A 17507-nucleotide genomic window follows, 5' to 3' on the forward strand; every position below is an offset into this window, starting at 1 on the left:
CTGAGCAGGGAGCCCGATGTGGGACTCGATCCCGGGACTCCAGGATCATGACCTGAGCCGAAGGCAGTCGCTTAACCAACTGAGCCACCCAGGCGCCCTTGACTTACAGATTTTATACGTTTGCATTTTGAGGAAAAAATTTCTTCTAGCTCAGAGTAACTGCACAGGCTAACAAGTTCAGTGTGTGTGTGTGTGTGTGTGTGTGTGTGTGTGTGTGCACATTTTAATTTTTCTGGACAGCAAGGAAAACAAATCTAGGCTTTCTGGGTTTCAGCACAACAAACCTGGCAAGCCTTCTGGTTGGGTCTGGCTAGGGGACTGGCGTTGAGGAGAGCTCCGTGTTACAGTGTACTGGCGTTGAGGAGAGCTCTGTGTTACAGTGTATCCAAGGCTGAATCCAACTCACCACTGCATTTAGGAGATAAGTAAGCCCGTTAAAAACTGCCTGAGCCATCAATTCAAAGGAGTGGTGGTGAGATAGATTTGGGTCATTAACATGATTTGAAATACTCTCTAACATTTCAGTTATTTAGTTCCCTGGTAATGATCCCCTGGCATTCCATAGAAACAGGCACGGCAGAAAGCCTCGCGTTTGGGGAACAATCTGTGAATCTGTTAAGTTATTCATAGCCACACCACTCTGAAGCCCACTTTCTGCAGCAATCTTATTTACTGTATATTATGACGTTTAGTAAGAAGAGGAAATCTAGCTACTTGGTGGTGTTAATGTTGGTGTTAAGTTTTTAAATGGAAAACATCCAATTTCCATGTGTTTCATCAAAAGTACCATACAAAGGTACTTCTCTCACTCCTGTTTCTGGAACTCCAGGGTTGAGGGGAGAGCTTCACCTAGAAGGAAGGAAGACAGAAACATAACAATAAAACCCACACAGTGTTTTGCCGACTTTTAAAATGATACGATTTCAAGATTTGGTAGATGGAGAGGTAAGGAGTTAAAAGACTGTCCATGCCCAGGACTCCTAAGACCGGCCACCTAAGAAGTTCCTCATGCTCCAACCCTGAAATGTTACTTAGCCCAGAAAATACAGTGTGAATCCCTCCCATAACTTGCTGCCCCTAAAAGCTGAGCCTACTTGATCCCGGGATTATAGTTCAGGATCATGGATGACCCAAGGCTTAGGTGGGAGGAACAGAAAGAGTCTGGGGTCAGGAGCCCACTAGGTAAGTGTCTACTACATCATGTGTCTGAACCCCCACCGACCTGCTTACCCCAATTCCCAGTGCTTACATAGTTAGAGCCATTATTGTTCCAAAAAGGATTTATAGCCTTAATCAAAAGTACCTACAAGATAACAATTTAAACCATACAACTTAGTATGTTGTACAAATTAATAAGTTTAGTTCATGTTGTAGACATGAAAAAATTCATACATACATACATACATATTTAATCAAAGCTCTGGAAGATACAGCCCCCATTAGAAGTTATCTTTAGTTAGAGGGACTATGAGTTATTTTACACCTACTCGACTCTATTTTATAATATTTTGTGCAATGAACAGGTATTACTTTTGAAAATACAACTGAAAAAAATCAGTGCAAAGAAAAAGCCAGGATTGAGGTTAGCGCCCAAAGTAAAGTTACTTTACTTTACTACACAGGAGAACCCACTATAACCTGTGAAGTTAGGGACTTGAGACCTGAAGAATGGTAAAGTCAAGTTACTATGAACTTGAATTCTTCATCTGACAAATATTTTTGTCATCTACCATTTGCTAAGAATTGAAGTGTAGAGAGTTAAAGAAGATAAATACTTTTGCTGTCTTCAAAGAACTTTCTCTAGTGGAAGAGGCAGATATTAATCAAATAATAATACAATTAAGTGAAAATGTGTATCTGTGATAAGTGATATGGAAGAATGTGTGCTTATGCAAACATATAATTAAAAAAGTAGCTTGTTTGGTTTGGAAATTATGTTGTCCAATGATTGATTCATTGAATACCACACTTTGCTATTTGTGACCACTTTATTTGCCTCTGAGCTTCCTAGTGGCCAAAGCAACCAAGAAATATGATTGCCTGCATGATTCATTCCCAGGAGAAGTAGAACTGTTTATTTTCAGGACTAAGACAAAGTTTCCATAAGGGACCTTGAAAAGAGGACACTCTTCAACAGCCTTAACAACATCTCTACAGTAAGTAGGAGTCTACTGCCAATCACGAGGGATTGGGTTCTTGTCTTTCATTCTCAGAGTTTCTTTTCCAAAATCTCACTGGTTTGATGATTATGTAAGAAATCTGAGGATCACTGTTCCTCCAACTTCATTTCCACTACTTCCATTCTATATGGACATTAGCCCATTATGTGGTGCTTCCTCCCTAGGTAGGTGCTTTGTTTAGACCTCCTTTTAGGATTTGAGTTTTAGCATTCTGGCAGAATGCTTTCATCCCTAGACTTGCTGGCCCCAGGTTAAAACATGTATCTCAAGCAGGTTCTTAATGAGACCTAATAAAACAATAGTAAGGACAATAGTCATTCTCATTAATGAGCATGTACTAGGCAACAGCCCCCATGCTTATCACTTTAAATACAATATTTAATCCTACTATAAACCTGTAAGGTAGAAAATTAGTCTTGTCCCTATTGTTAGGATGAGGAAATTGAGACAGAAAAATGGAAAAGTAACTTGCTTAAGGTTACACATCTATTACACGGTCAACCTGAGCTGTGAACCAAAGATTATACACCAAATTACCTAGCTCTCTCCAGGGCCTGTCATTATTGATAATAGGCCAATGCCTATTTTCCATGTAAGGCCCTCCCTGGACTGGCTCAGCCCTTATCCTCTGCAATTATTCACACACTAATTCATTCATTCATTCACTCAACTAATATTTATTAAGGGTGTCTTACAAGCAAAAACTATGCTAACCATTAAGGCTATGACAGTGGGCAACAGAGATATAGACATACTTGCTGACACAGATTCACTAGAGCATGTAATTACAAACTGTGATAAATGCTATGTAGTCTACACAGGAGAACCCACTATAACCTGTGAAGTTAGGGACTTGAGACCTGAAGAATGGATAGTAATTAAATAGGCCAAAGTGTGGCACATGACGGGGAGGGGCAGTTATGGAGTATTTTAAGTGGAAGGAATAATTTGTGCAAAAGCGTTGAGATCGTAAAGAATGTGTCTAGTTGAAGAAATCACATAAAACCAGCACAGTAGGAATAAAGGGACACTGAAGAGAGGAGTATAACATGAGGTAGGAGACGTTGGTAGGGGTCATACTTCTGCTCATGTAAGTACTATGAGTAAGGATTACGGGAGATAGTCTTTTTTTTTTTTTTTAATCAGAAGAGTAATGGAAACCTATGGATTAAGCAGGTGGATACCATATACAGATTTGTTTTGTTTTGTTTTGAAACTGGTAAACAGTAGCAGAAAACATTAGAAAAAAACAGAGACGTGGGAAACTAGTTAGGACAGGCAGCCGAGCAGCTACAGAGGCCCCGACTGTATCTACTTTTTTTTTTTAAGATTTTATTTATTCATTTACATAGAGACAGAGAGAGAGCACAAGCCGAGGGAGCAGCAGAGGGAGAGGGAGAAGCAGGCTCCCCACGAAGCAGAGCCTGGGACACAAGACCCTGGTATCGTGACCGGAGCCAAAGGCAGATGCTTAACTAACTGAGCCACCCAGGTGCTCCTATTCTTCTCTTAATTGAGATATACTTGAAATGTAACACTGGTTAAGTTTAAAGTGTACAACATGTCGTGTCGATTGGAGATGTTTCTATATTGCAACATGATCGCCACTGCAGTGTTAGTTAATACCAGGTCACAAAACTATCATTTCTTTTTTGGTTTTTTGTTTTAAAGATTTTAGTTATTTATTTCACAGACAGAGAGACATTAAGAGAGGAAACACAAGCAGGAGCAGAGGGAGAGGGAGAAGCAGGGTCCCCACTGAGCAGGGAGTCCGAAACGGGGCTCCATCCCAGGACTCCAGGATCATGACCGGAGCTGAAGGCAGATGCCTAAGGACTGAGCCACCCAGGTGCCCCTCATCTCTTTTTTGTGGTGAGAACATTTAGGAACATTAAGTCTCTTGGCAACTTTGAAGTATGTAACACAGTCCTGTTACCTATCATCACTAGGCTGTCCGTGAGCTCTCCAAAACTTCTTCATCTTCCAGTTGCCAATTTGTACCCTATGACCAACATCTCCCCCACCCCCATTCTAAGGCCTGCGTTTTCAGGGTAATATGACAATTGAGCAGGAGTCTACCTGCATACATCCCATTTGAATAACTCAATAGTTTAGACATACCCGTTAGAAAGAAATGGGGTAATTCAGTCAAATAACTAGTTGTTTTGATAGTAATCTGACTACAAATAAACCAAATAGTCACAAACTAGGGTATGCAAAAGTGTAACTTACATGTACAAGTAATGCAACTCAAGCTCCACATCTACATAGAGTGAATGGACAGATCTATTACTTTCTAGCATTTTCATAAACTTTAATTCAGTTATCTGTAAGCCGAACTCAAGTAATAAAACTTATGTCACTATTTCCTAGCTTACATTCAGTAAGTCCTCAGCCCTTAATGGTTAACTTCCCTCCCTCTGCCTTTCTCACTTGTGTGATGGAAGTTGATTAAGTTGTGGTAGTAGGGAGTGTGTGTAGATTATTCTGGCATTGTGGAAGTGGTGTCCGGCCACTGCAAGCTGCAGTCTGAGTCCTCCCATGCTCCTAAATCTCTAGGCACCAGCTCCCATCCTCAGGCACAATGCCCAGTACTCAGTAGGGGTTTACTGAGTGTATTCTTTGGTTAAACCAGAAGGAACATTTTTGAAATCTCACTGTTAGATTATCCACGGATGGGGCGCCTGGGTGGCTCAGTCGTTAAGCGTCTGCCCTCAGCTCAGGTCATGGTCCCAGGGTCCTGGGATGGAACCCTGCCTTGGGCTCCCTGCTCAGCGGGAGGCCTGCTTCTCCCCTGTCCACTCCCCCTGCTTGTGTTCCCTCTCTCACTATGTCTCTCTCTGTCAAATAAATAAATACAATCTTAAAAAAAAAAAAGATTTCCTAAGATTAGTCACAGAAATTTCTTACAGACTGGACAATGTTGTAACCATGCTGTAATATCTTTCTAGAATAATGCTTTATAAATAATGGCGATTCCTACAAATATTTGATGAACAAATTTGAATTAGTTTATTCTCTGAAACTTCCATCAATTATTGTGCAGCTCTTGCTTTATTTGGTACAAAGTTAGGGGGCAGAAGTTAGAAGTAGGGAGGTTTGAATCAACATAATATCTCCATGTACAGTCATCAGATTTGTTTTAGGTCTCTGATTTGCTTATCTTAAGCTTCATTGGGCTGCGAGTTTAGAATGAGGTCACATTGGCTTTCTTTCCTTATTAAACTTTAATGCTCAGTTTATAACATCTCAGCCCTATACTAACTCAAATGTAGGAATCCCCCAAACAAAGTACACTCCATCCTTTCTTGTGAGCTACAAAGCATTATCGTGCATATGCTCACAGCTAATCCCCAGTTTCCTGTTCTCCAGCCTCCTAACTAGAGGCCTCTGTTTAGGACATCACCTGAGAAACTCACCACTGCAGGTATCAGTGTCTTTCTAGAGACATCCTTGGTACCAGGAATGCTTTAATCCCAGTGTTCCTTCACCCGAAGCCTGGGTGATGCTTGATCCTCTGCAGAGCTGGGAAGATTTGCCCTTGTCTTGGTTTGATCTCATCTTGTCACTTGGGCCCTGAAGTGACATTGTTCAAGACTATCTCAGGAATGGTCTCCCTTCAACTGCTGCAAATTTATTTATCCTCACAATTTATGCAACCAGACAAGACAGGTAGTGTTTGCATTTCCTATCTCCATCAACATATATCTTTTTAAGTAAAAACCACAAAGGACATACTTGCCATAGGCACTTGCAGAAAGAATCCATACTGTCTCTAGATATATAAGAGATCGGAGGGAGTTTATTTCCAGAATTCAAATGCACGCCCAGGCTAAATACAGTGAATTTTGGTTAAAAGTCCTTGTTCTTTTCCTTGAATGATTTAGATGATCGTTTTAACATCTCGATAAACTGTTCAGAAATAGAATATCTATGTTAAAAAGTAATATAAACTAATGATTATATTACAAACATGTAAAAATAATAAAAGAACCCCACATATAAGCCAAAAGAGAAAATAGTCCACATTTATTCTTTTAAAGGAAAACAAATGTACAGAACAATAATGCACTTTCACTTACTAAGCGCCAAGTGGGGAATAAACAGGCTATGAGAGACACCAGGGGGGAAGAAACTGCATAATTACCAACTTCAGTAATAATTCTTTTTCAATTATTTTTAAGTTATAATTATTTTTCATTCGTAAAAGATTATAGGAAAATATTGCCACAATGGAATGTGTAATCTATTCATCAGAGGAGACTGTTGAAATTAAAAAGTTTTATCTCAGTAATAATTAGAACTTCTGTACAATAACGTGTCAATAACTTCTAGTTTCTATATAATTTTTTTAAAAAATCTTTTTTCTTTATTTGACAGAGAGAGAGACGGCGAGAGAGGCAACACAAGCAGGGGGAGTGGGAGAGGGAGAAGCAGGCTCCCCGCTGAGCAGGGAGCCCCACATGGGGCTGGATCCCAGGACCCCGGGATCATGACCTGAGCCGAAGGCAGACGCTTAACGACTGAGCCACCCAGGCACTCCTAGTTTCTATATTATGTACCTAGCTTGCCTAATCATGTCTTTTCTCACTGACATCTTGTAAAATTATGAATAAGCAATTTCTAGAGCAGGGATTCCTAAATGTGGTAGCACATTGCAGTCACCTGGGAAACTGTGAAAGAAATCATTGATTTGGGGCTTCACGCCTAGAAATTCTGATTAAATTGATACATGGCGTGGCCTGGCTTTAAGAGACTAACAAGTCACCAGGTGATTCTAAGGGCAATGTTACCACCCAGCTCAGATTTGTGGTGAGGATGAAATTAAATAAACTGTGTAAAGCATTCAGCATCCTGGCACATGGAGTACATGCAATATGGATTAGCAATTCATAATTTTGATTATTATTAAGTTAAATAATCCACGTAGACCATATATCAAAGAACCTGACACACTAAATGTTTGTTGGTACTGTTATGATTATTTAAATTACATAACTTAAACTCTATTTTTTTACTTATAAAATTATATTATTTAAATAAAGTTGAGTTACTTAATCTGCATTGCCTTCTATGGTCACATTACCAAATGTAAGCCCTATGCAGCAGTCGATTTTTAAAGAGCTTAATGAAGAGATAAATCTTTTGCTGCACTTAGAAAATAGACTAGAATGAAACACCTTGTCTTTTTAAAGATGAATTTGGAAAACATCCCAGGCCATCCATCTTCATGTCCAAAGTATAGCTCTGATAAGCTAAGAATTAAAGTAAATCAGAGATATTATATGCTATACAGATGGAAGGGTTAACTTTCTCCTGTTGTCGATAAACAATTGCTTCTTGTACTTACTTTAATGTTGCATAAGAAGTGATATGCGAATGCTAATGCACAAACAAGTGATAGAAAGAGAAAGGGAAAGAAATAACAGAAATAATGAAATGAAGAGGGTTGTGTCAAATTCTCATTTGAAAAATACCAGGCTCCAACTGATATGATGTTGGATCAGTGGTGTATGCTTACTTTTATGATTTTTATATTGAAATAATTTTTAAAATGATAGAAAAGTTGCAAAAATAGTACAAAGTTCCCCCATAGAACAATGCTTCACTCAGTTTACCCTAATGTTAACATGTTATATAACCACAGTAGTTATCAAAACCAAGAAATTAACATTAGAATTGCAATGAACTAGCCTGCAGAATTAATTTCGATTTCACCAGCTTTTCCCCTAAAGTCCTTTTTCTTTTTCTGACCTAGGATTCATTGCGGGCTACCACATTTAATAAAGATGTCACATCTCCTTGCTCTCCTCCAATCTGTGACAATTCCTAAATCCTTTGTCTTTTGACCTTACTTTTTTTTTTTTTTTTTTTAAAGATTTGTCAGAAAGAGGGCGGGGGGGGGGAGAGAGAGAGCATAAGCAGGGGGAGCAGCAGAAGGAGAGGTAGGCTCCCCACTGAGAAGGGAGCCTGCAAGTCTCAATCCCAGGACCCTGGGATCATGACCTGAGCCAAAGGAAGACGCTTAACTGACTGAGCCACCCAGGCAACCCTTAGATCTTAATGTTTCTAACCTTAACATTTTGAAATGGTCAGTTGTTTTGTAGAATACCCTTCAGTTTGGGTATATCTGATATTTTCATGTGATTGGAATGTGGTTGTGGATTTTTAGTTAGAATGCTACAGAGGTGAGTTACCCTTCTCAGTATAACAATTCAGGACATAGAAGAGGTGGGTAGGTCTCATTTTTGTTGATGTTAACCTTGATCACTTTGTTAAGGTGGTATCTGATGGACCCAGTCTCTGCCATAAAGTTACAATTATTCCCGTTGTAATTAACAAATATCTTGGGAGTGATACACTGAGACTACATAAATATCCTGTTTCTCCTCAAACTTTTGCTCACCAGCTTATCAACCATTGGTGGATCTTGCTTGCAGCAATTAATAGTGTTAAAATTATTAGTTCATGGTTATTTTCTGTTATTCTCATTCCTTCCACACTTATTAATTGGAATTCTTCAGTAAAAAAGAACCATTCTTATTGAAGAATTAAGCGGGTGAGGGAGATTAAGACTGGCAGATTTTCAGTTATAAAATAAGTGGGTCACAGAGATGAAAAGTACAGCATGGGAAATGTAGTCCATAATATTGTAATAACTTTGTGTGGTGACAGATGATAACTATACTTCCTGTGGTGAGCATTGAGTAATGTACAGAACTGTCAAATCACAAGGTGTGTTGTACACTTGAAACTAATATAACATTGAATGTCAACTCTACTTCAATAAAAATAAAAATAAACAATAAAAAAGAGCTATTGCTCTCCTGCATTGACTGATAATCTACAGGTTTTCACCCAGTATTATAATTACTTATTTTGTTGTTTAAATTGTTTCCACTTTCTCCACTGGGAACTCTTTCAGGTTGATGTCTCTGCCCCTTTGATGTGATGCCTCCTTCTTTGGGCACTTAATTTTTGACACTGCGAAACGTTCCAGAACTATTTTGTATTTTCTCTGACCTCGTCCTAGAATCAGGCACATTTCCAGGTGACTCTGTCTCTTTTAACTGGAGAATGGTATTTAGAAACTATTACCGGGGTATAAGGTGTGCTCACTGCTACTGGGTATCACTGCTCCTAGGCCTTCTCAGTGAGCAGAAATTGGAAATACATATGTTTAACCTATGCCTACATACACATCTATATTTATTTCTCTCTATTTATCTATCTAGACATCTATCATCTAGCTATGTATATGTTAACAAAAACATGCATTCATAATGATATCTCCAATTCGAATCCAACACCATGAGATTCATTCTAGGACTCACTCTTTCCATGTTTGTAGCTTATTTTCTGACAGTGAGAACTTGTTCTCATATTCTACAATATATTTATTTATTTCTTCAGTGCTGGTGCATGCATGCATACAGTAGTTTCAGAATTGTTAACCCATACTTGCATGGGTTATTATTAACCAGTATATTCCAGTTATTAACTGGAGTGTAAGTGTTACATAGAGTTATTTTTGTCTTTACTTATACAGTATTTAATCAAAATATTTTTCCAAAGTAACTTAACTTGAACCCCAAATATGTTTTTCCAAATATTTGCTGATGCGTGAAACTCCTTAGTAGGTAAAGAAACATCATTCTTTCCATAATCAAGATGAAATTTATCAAATATTCCACACCTTCATTTCATCCAATAGTATCTTATGAAGCATTATCTTCCGGCAGGCCATGATATATTTGCATATTTTTGACCATTAAACATTTCTTGAGTTGAAGCCAAAACTTTTCTCTCCAGTTTCTACACATCGGACAAGTTTATAAATTCCATATTTAAATAATACAGAAGTTGACTTATAAGAGTCAATTAATTCTTGTCATTTAATTCTTTAGGGGTACATACTGGGACCATTACATTTTGTGTAAATGTGCATATTAATAAAATAGAAGAAAAAAAAACCCAAAACCAAGAACTTTATTCTGGTTGTAACTGGAAGACATGGCAAACCTTATACTATGATCTTATCTATTTTTTTTACTACTAGTGAACGGGGGACACACAAAACATATGTAATGGTATGAATATGTATATTTACAAAAAAAGGTCTATTATTAATACATGCTCTGTGATACTCCTTTTGTGGAGTAATTCTAGATGGATTATCTTCTTTATAAGAAACTCCTTTGCTAGGTGTCTTCTTCCTGCCTTATCTTCGGCGTTTTTGTTCTCAGAGCTGCCGATAGCAAGATGTCTTCAGGAAATGCCAAAATTGGGCATCCTGCCCCCAACTTCAAAGCCACGGCTGTTATGCCAGATGGCCAGTTCAAAGACCTCAGCCTATCTGACTACAAAGGAAAATACATTGTGTTCTTCTTTTACCCTCTTGACTTCCACTTTGTGTGCCCCACGGAGATCATAGCTTCAGTGACAGGGCAGAAGAATTTAAGAAACTCATCTGTCAAGTGGCTGGTGCTTCTGTGGATTCTCACTTCTGTCACCTGGCATGGATCAACACACCCAAGAAACAGGGAGGACTGGGACCCCTGAACATTCCCTTGGTATCAGACCCCAAGCGTACCATTGCTCAGGACGATGGGGTCCAAAAGGCTGATGAAGGCATCTTGTTCAGGGGCCTCTTTATCATTGATGATAAAGGTATCCTTAGGCAGATCACGGTAAATGACCTTCCTGTAGGCCGCTCTGTGGATGAGACTCTGCGACTGGTTCAGGCCTTCCAGTTTACTGACAAGCATGGGGAAGTGTGCCCAGCTGGCTGGAAGCCTAGCAGTGATACCATCAAGCCTGATGTCCAGAAGGGCAAAGAATATTTCTCTAAGCAGAAGTGAGTGCCGGGTCATTTTAGGGCTGGGCTGCAGTGGGGGGCCATGAAAACAAAATCTCTTTTGTACCATTGTCATGCTCAGAACATAAGACTTTAGACTCTGTGCAGGTGTGGTATGGGGACAGGACAGGCCTTTCCTGCAGGAGTTGGGGAGGTGAGGCTTCCTTCCTCTGGAGAGAAGGGCCCGAGCTGTTATGGGGCAGGCCAACTGTTATGTACAGTAGCAGGGCATCACTTTTTGTCTTTTGTTGTTTCTATTGCACTTGAACTGAGGAAAAAAAAAAGAAACTCCTTTGTTATTACTGAGATCTTTTTCACAAAAGCAGACACTAATAAAGTGAAAGATATGTATCTTGTGTGGATAACTGAAGTCTGTGACCCATAATCTGTTCAGTGCTTTAAAAAAAAGCCGATCTTTTAAAATACAATTATTTTATCAATCAAAGGGTAAAGAACATTTATCATTATTAGTACCATCATCTTTCTTGTAGATTTTCTCAGCTGCTTGAGAGCTAGTTCATATTTATAGATTTTGCTTTCTGCATGATGGCATGGGGCCAAGACAGCAGCTAAATGAGGAAGAAAACTTTCAGAAAGCCAAAAGTGCCTCTGCTTCTGGGCAAGCAGCGGTAGGGTGATATGCAGACTTGGGAGGATTGCCAAAAACCTAAGGCCTCGGAATTCACTCAGCCCCAGTAGACAGTGGGTGTGGCTTGAATTAGGAAGGGGGTTGTCTTTCTTGGTGTTTTTAAAATCCTTTTGTTTCGGGTTACATTCTCTCACTCTACAGCTTAGCTCATAGTGGATGCTCAAAAAGCACTTCCTGAATGAATGAGTGAATGAATGAACGGCTTGTCAAGTATTTGCTGTTAGGGGCCATGGGAAAGATACCAAAACCTGCAGCTCAACAACCATGCTTTCCCAGCTGCCTTTGGGGTCAAATTTAGTAGTGAGTAGGGGCAGAGGTTCCTGAAGAATCTTTCATCCATACTCTGACCAAAGGCCTCATGAGTTCGAAGAGGATGATGAAGCTGAAATTCTTGATAAATCTTCTCAGGATTTGTCTTCAGTAATTGATCATTCCTTCAGGCTATTGATTTTCCTTTTAAAGAAAAATTACTTTCTTTCTCTTTTCAAGTTACTATGAATGAACCGCGGCATTCATCATTGTGAGCAATTCTTACTCCAATTTAATTTAGCTGTCATCCATAAAATATCCCAATCTTAGGAACAGAGTAGGATTATTGTTTGAAATCATTTTCTCATCTTTTGCTATCTCCTGATTTGATCAAAACCAATATAAACTAAATGATTTCAGAGCTTCAGATGGGAAAGTTACCTTCTCATAGGGATATAAACTTGCTTCTTAGCACTAAATAATTCTTTGACAGCAAATAGTACATTGGGATTTAAAAAGGAAAGGAAAACATATAGAAATTTCTGCACATGCATATTCTATTTGCAGCATCTATATACCTTATAACAGTCTATTTTAAGCTGATAACAATTTTAATTGCATCTAAAAATTCTATACTTTTCTTCCCCCACTTTATATTTTTATGTCACAATTCACATTATTTTTAGTGTGTTCATTAAGAAAGTATTGTATCTATAGTATTTCAATACTTTTGCCTATTTTAAAAATGATTTTATTTATTTATTTGACAGGGAGTGCACGCTCACATACAAGCAGGGGGAAGACGAGAGGGAGAGGGAGAAGCAGGCTCCCCACCAAGTAGGGAGCCCCATGTGGGGCTCGATTACAAGACCCTGAGATGACCTGAACCGAAGACAAGACACTTAACTGAATGAGCCACCTGGGCACCCCAATATTATTGCCTGTGGTAAAAGTGCTTTCCTCACAGTATTAGAGTATTCTGAATTTGATTATATACTTACCTTTACCAGTGCTGGGTTCCCAGACTGACAGGACTGGAGCTGAGTTACATGACTGTTATGGGGTCCACAGTTTGGGTCTGCGGATAGCAGGCCTGTCACCAGGGGCACAGGCATGTGTGGTTCTTGTTAGATTCCCGTGTGGATGGGACTGCTCCCGGACTGCGTGTGAGCAGAACTGAGTCAGTCTTTGGGCCACTTCCAGGTTTTCAGTCTAGCCCACAGAGAGTGGGCCTGTTACCAGGTACACTGATGGGTTTGATTCCCGCTAGGTCTCGGAGAGGGCTCCCTGGGTGGACGGGACTGCCTCAAGGACCATGGTAGGTGGGGCTGGAGCTGGGTCACAGGGCTGTTTCAGGGTCCGTCCACAGGAATTAGGTCAGCAGGCCTGCCACCAGGGATTTGAGTAGGCATGTCTTCTGTCCGTTCCATGAGTGGCCAGGACGTCCCCCGGACCACTGCAGAGTGGGGCTGGAAGTGAGTCTCAGAGCCTCTTCAAGGTCCACAGGTGGGACTGAGTTCATCCAGCCTGCTACCAGCTGCATGGACTGGTATCATTGGGTCTCTGGGACAGCCAGACTGGAGCAGGGTCACAGGACAGCTTTGAAATTGTGTCCTGATTGCCTGTTATCAGGGGCAAGAACAGGTGTGGCTCCTCCTGGGTCCCTGTGGAGGCAGGAATTTTTTTCTGGACCAGCAAGAGAGCAAGGTTATAGCTAAGTTATAGGGCTGCTCCAGAACTTATGATCAGGTCCATGGTTGATGGGACCATAACCTGGGGGTATATGGGTGTGGCTCCATCTGGGTCCATGAGAAGATGAGGCTGGTTGCAGGATGGCAGCCAAGTGAAGTTGGATCCAAGTACATAGTGGGTTTGGGCTCCTTTTGGGCAGTAGGTAGTACTGTGTTTGGTAAGCCTCCCACCAGAAAGTGGGCCTGCCTTTTCAAAGTGGCACATTTCAGTCTTGGGGTTCATTGGGGTTTTGCAACCTCTTACCTGGATCCCAAAGTTCCCACAGTGGCACTTTTGTCCTTGGATAACTGTAAAATTGTTTTTGTTGGGGGACATGAACTTGAGACCTCCTATTCCTCCATCTTGCTGATGTCACCTCCTCTCGGAGGTCTTGGTTTGCATTTCCTTAATGATTAGTGATGCTGAGTATCTTACTGTGCTTCCTGGTAATTGACCTATTACCTTTGGAGAAGGGCTATTCAAGTCATTTGCTCTTATGTTAATCAGGTTTTGTTACCTAGAGTGTTGATCTGTTGGTGTTCTCTTTTAAAATTCAAGATATTAACATCTTATCAGGTATAGTATTTTCAAATGTTTTTCTCCAGTTCATGGGTTGCTTTTTAACTCTGTGGATAGTTTGTTTTAATATATAAAAGTTTTTATTCTTATAAATTCCAATTTATATGGTTTTTCTTTTGTTACCTACACTTTTGGCATCACATCAAGAAATCACTGCCAAATCCAATGCCATGAAGTTTTCCTCTATGTTTTCTTCTGAGAGTTGGCTCTTAAATTTAGGTCATGGATCCATTTTTAGTTAATTTTTGGATTTGGTATAGGGTAGGGATTCAGCTTCATTCTTTTGACTGTGGATACCTAGTTTTTGAATACTATTTGTTAAAAAGATTGGCTTTTCCTCATTTGAATGATCTTGGCACCCTTGTCAAAAACTTATTTTTAATTAAAAATTGCATTTCATTTATTTTTAGCAGAAAAAGTATTGGTCCTTATTAAAATGCAAATATGAAGGTTTAATCTACCATCTCATACACCTGATAAATGTTACTCCTTTGGCTAACATCAACTATAATTCATCTCAATAAACAATATTTTGGAGATAGCCATCAAAAATGATGATGTTACAGAATATCCTACTCTGCTGGTTCATATATAGGCCACTTTACCACTGTTAAAATAATTCAAAATTTTGGAGCTTTGGTCATGAAGAAACAAAACCATTCATATATTTTGATGATCTTAGTCAACAAACTGAAAAGAATATTAATGAACATTTTTAATTGATTTTCTCATTTTTCATTAAAAACCAAAAATCATCTTGCCAAATTGACAAATGTTTTATATCATCAGCTATTTGGGTCTACAGTCCAACATTGGTAGCATCCGATTGTATAGGTAAACACACTGTCCGAAGCACTGACACCAATGATAAAACAAGGTAAAATAAATCACGAAAACCTTTCCATTGAGCCATTATGAACAGTTTGTCAAAGAGAAAAAATCCAGGTACATTTTGAACAAAAGAATAAGTCTCAGGGAAAAGCATGTGTCTGTTTGCAGCCTCACCATAGGGAAATCTAATTCACGTTTGCTTAAATTTACTGGAAGAAAAGACCTTGAAAATGAGACAATCTTTGTTCTAATATTCTCATTTAATCCATACATGAGTGAACTGTGCTAAGAACTGCACCTAAGTGATTTGTAGAATTCTTTCCCAATTCTCTCACCTTTTAAAGAGAATTTGTTCTGTATAGTGGGAATATTCATGTGAATAATAAATGAGAACGTAAACACAACTTTTGGGAAATGTGAAAAATCTTTTCAATTTTCTTATATAGGCTGTATTTATTATAGTGTAGAGATTTATTTAGAAATAAATAATTTAGAACCTTGGAAACTTTACCATCTCCAACAACAATATATTTGGAGGTTTTAACAAGCTTGGGTTTTTGAATAGAATTCTAAAATGAAGAGGAAGAAAGTAGGTGTGAGGGCATCCTCTTCAATACTGCAATGAATGAACAAAAGAAACAAATGTAAGTAAGGCCAGCTTACCAAACCACACTGAAACTGGAGAGGGAGAAAGATTCCTAGTTTCTAGGAATTTGAAAGAAAGGCATTCTTTTTCTTTGTCGCAAGTAGCTACAGTCCAGGTTAGCAAAGTGGGGCTTAAGCTAGAAAGAGCTTTAGTGACTGGCAGTGGGCATCTCAATGAGTAGTATGAGAATGAGAGATTTTGAACATGACCTGAACATGAGAGTAAGACCTTCATGCATATTAAAGCTTCCAACACAGTTTTTGTGATTTAAAGGCAATCATTTTCGAAATATTTCCATTTCTCTTTGTAGACATTTTGTAAGATCCTGTATCAAGTTTGCAAGTTTAGCTTAGGTTAGCTTTATTAACTTTGTAATTTCACATACTCAGTTGAAAGGAGGAGGAGGAGGAAGCGGGGGAAGACGGGGAGAAAGAGGGAGAGGAATCCATTGCCTATATAAATATTTTTAAAAAACACTGCTTGAGCCCAAAAGGAATACCTATAGCTGTGATTAAAAAAAATCTGAAAATCGGGTAAGGTCAGATAAAAAAGAAAAACACAGCATCTTAAAAGGGCAATAAAAAGAACTTTTTTCAGGGGCACCTGGGTGGCTCAGTCGTTAAGCGTCTGCCTTCGGCTCAAGTCATGATCTCGGGGTCCTGGGATCGAGTCCTGAATCAGGCTCCCTGCTCGGCGGGAAGCCTGCCTCTGCCTCTCCCACTTCCCCTGCTTGTGTTCCCTCTCTTGCTGTCTCTCTCCCTGTCAAATAAATAAACAAAACCTTAAAAAAAAAAACTTTTTCCCTCCTTTTTTGATTCTTTGATGAAGAAAGTACTAGAATTCTTTTAGAACATAGTATTTTGGAACTGTAGGCCTAATCTACAAACTTTTCAAGGTAATTATTTGACCCAGTTGGTTGTTTTGCTTTTTTCCATTTCAATTTCCTGGGTAGTCATAAAGTATTTCATTTCTAGCATAGAATGGGCTCGTCTAATATTCCAAAACCCAAGAATAAGTAAGGCATGTAGAATCTAATCTATGAGTTGATATGCATTTGACTTTCCTATGAAACTTGTTTCTTTCTGGTTCCTCTACACAATATATCTTTTTTTTGATAATGTACACTAAGCAAGTACTATCTAGCTCTTGGTTAAATATAGGGGAGAATTCACTATTACACAGCTCATGGGAAGACATAACAGATAATCCCCAAATAATCAAGCAGTACACATTATCAATTCAATTCAACAAAAACAGTTATTAAGTACTTAATGTTTGCTAAGCATAGTATGCAAGGGGCAGAGTATAATACAATAGTGAGCAAAACATAAACACAAACACAAAGCTGATATAAAGGGGTGACTGGGTGGCTCAGTCGTTAAGCGTCTGCCTTCGGCTCAGGTCATGATCCCAGGGTCCTGGGATTGAGCCCAGCATCGGACTCCCTGCTTGGCGGGAAGCCTGCTTCTCCCTCTCCCACTCCCCCTGCTTGTGTTCCCTCTCTCGCTGTCTCTCTCTCTCTCTGTCAAATCAAGAAATAAAATCTTAAAAAAAAAAGCTGATATAAAAATCGACTGAAGTCATAATTAATGAGTTACAGTCCAGACTCAAGATGTCTTCTGATAATAAGGCAATGCTTTCCTCTATTATATCCATATGTAGATATTATACATCTATGCTTTCATATCTAAGAGAGGTCATCCACAGGGCTGTTCATTAGGATTAGCCACATATGAATGGAATATGCATAATATATATGGATATCAAATATGTATGCATTTTCAT

General features: G+C 39.1%; 1 pseudogene; it reads left to right on the forward strand.

Annotated features, from left to right (window-relative positions):
- Nucleotides 1-10434: 10434 nt before the first annotated feature.
- LOC112815529 (peroxiredoxin-1 pseudogene) lies at nt 10435-11041 on the forward strand (annotated as a pseudogene).
- The last annotated feature ends 6466 nt before the right edge of the window (nt 11042-17507 follow it).

Source organism: Callorhinus ursinus, unplaced genomic scaffold (assembly GCF_003265705.2).
Source record: "Callorhinus ursinus isolate GAN/ISIS: 27379988/994484 unplaced genomic scaffold, GSC_fseal_2.0 scaffold64, whole genome shotgun sequence".
NCBI lineage: Eukaryota > Metazoa > Chordata > Mammalia > Carnivora > Otariidae > Callorhinus > Callorhinus ursinus.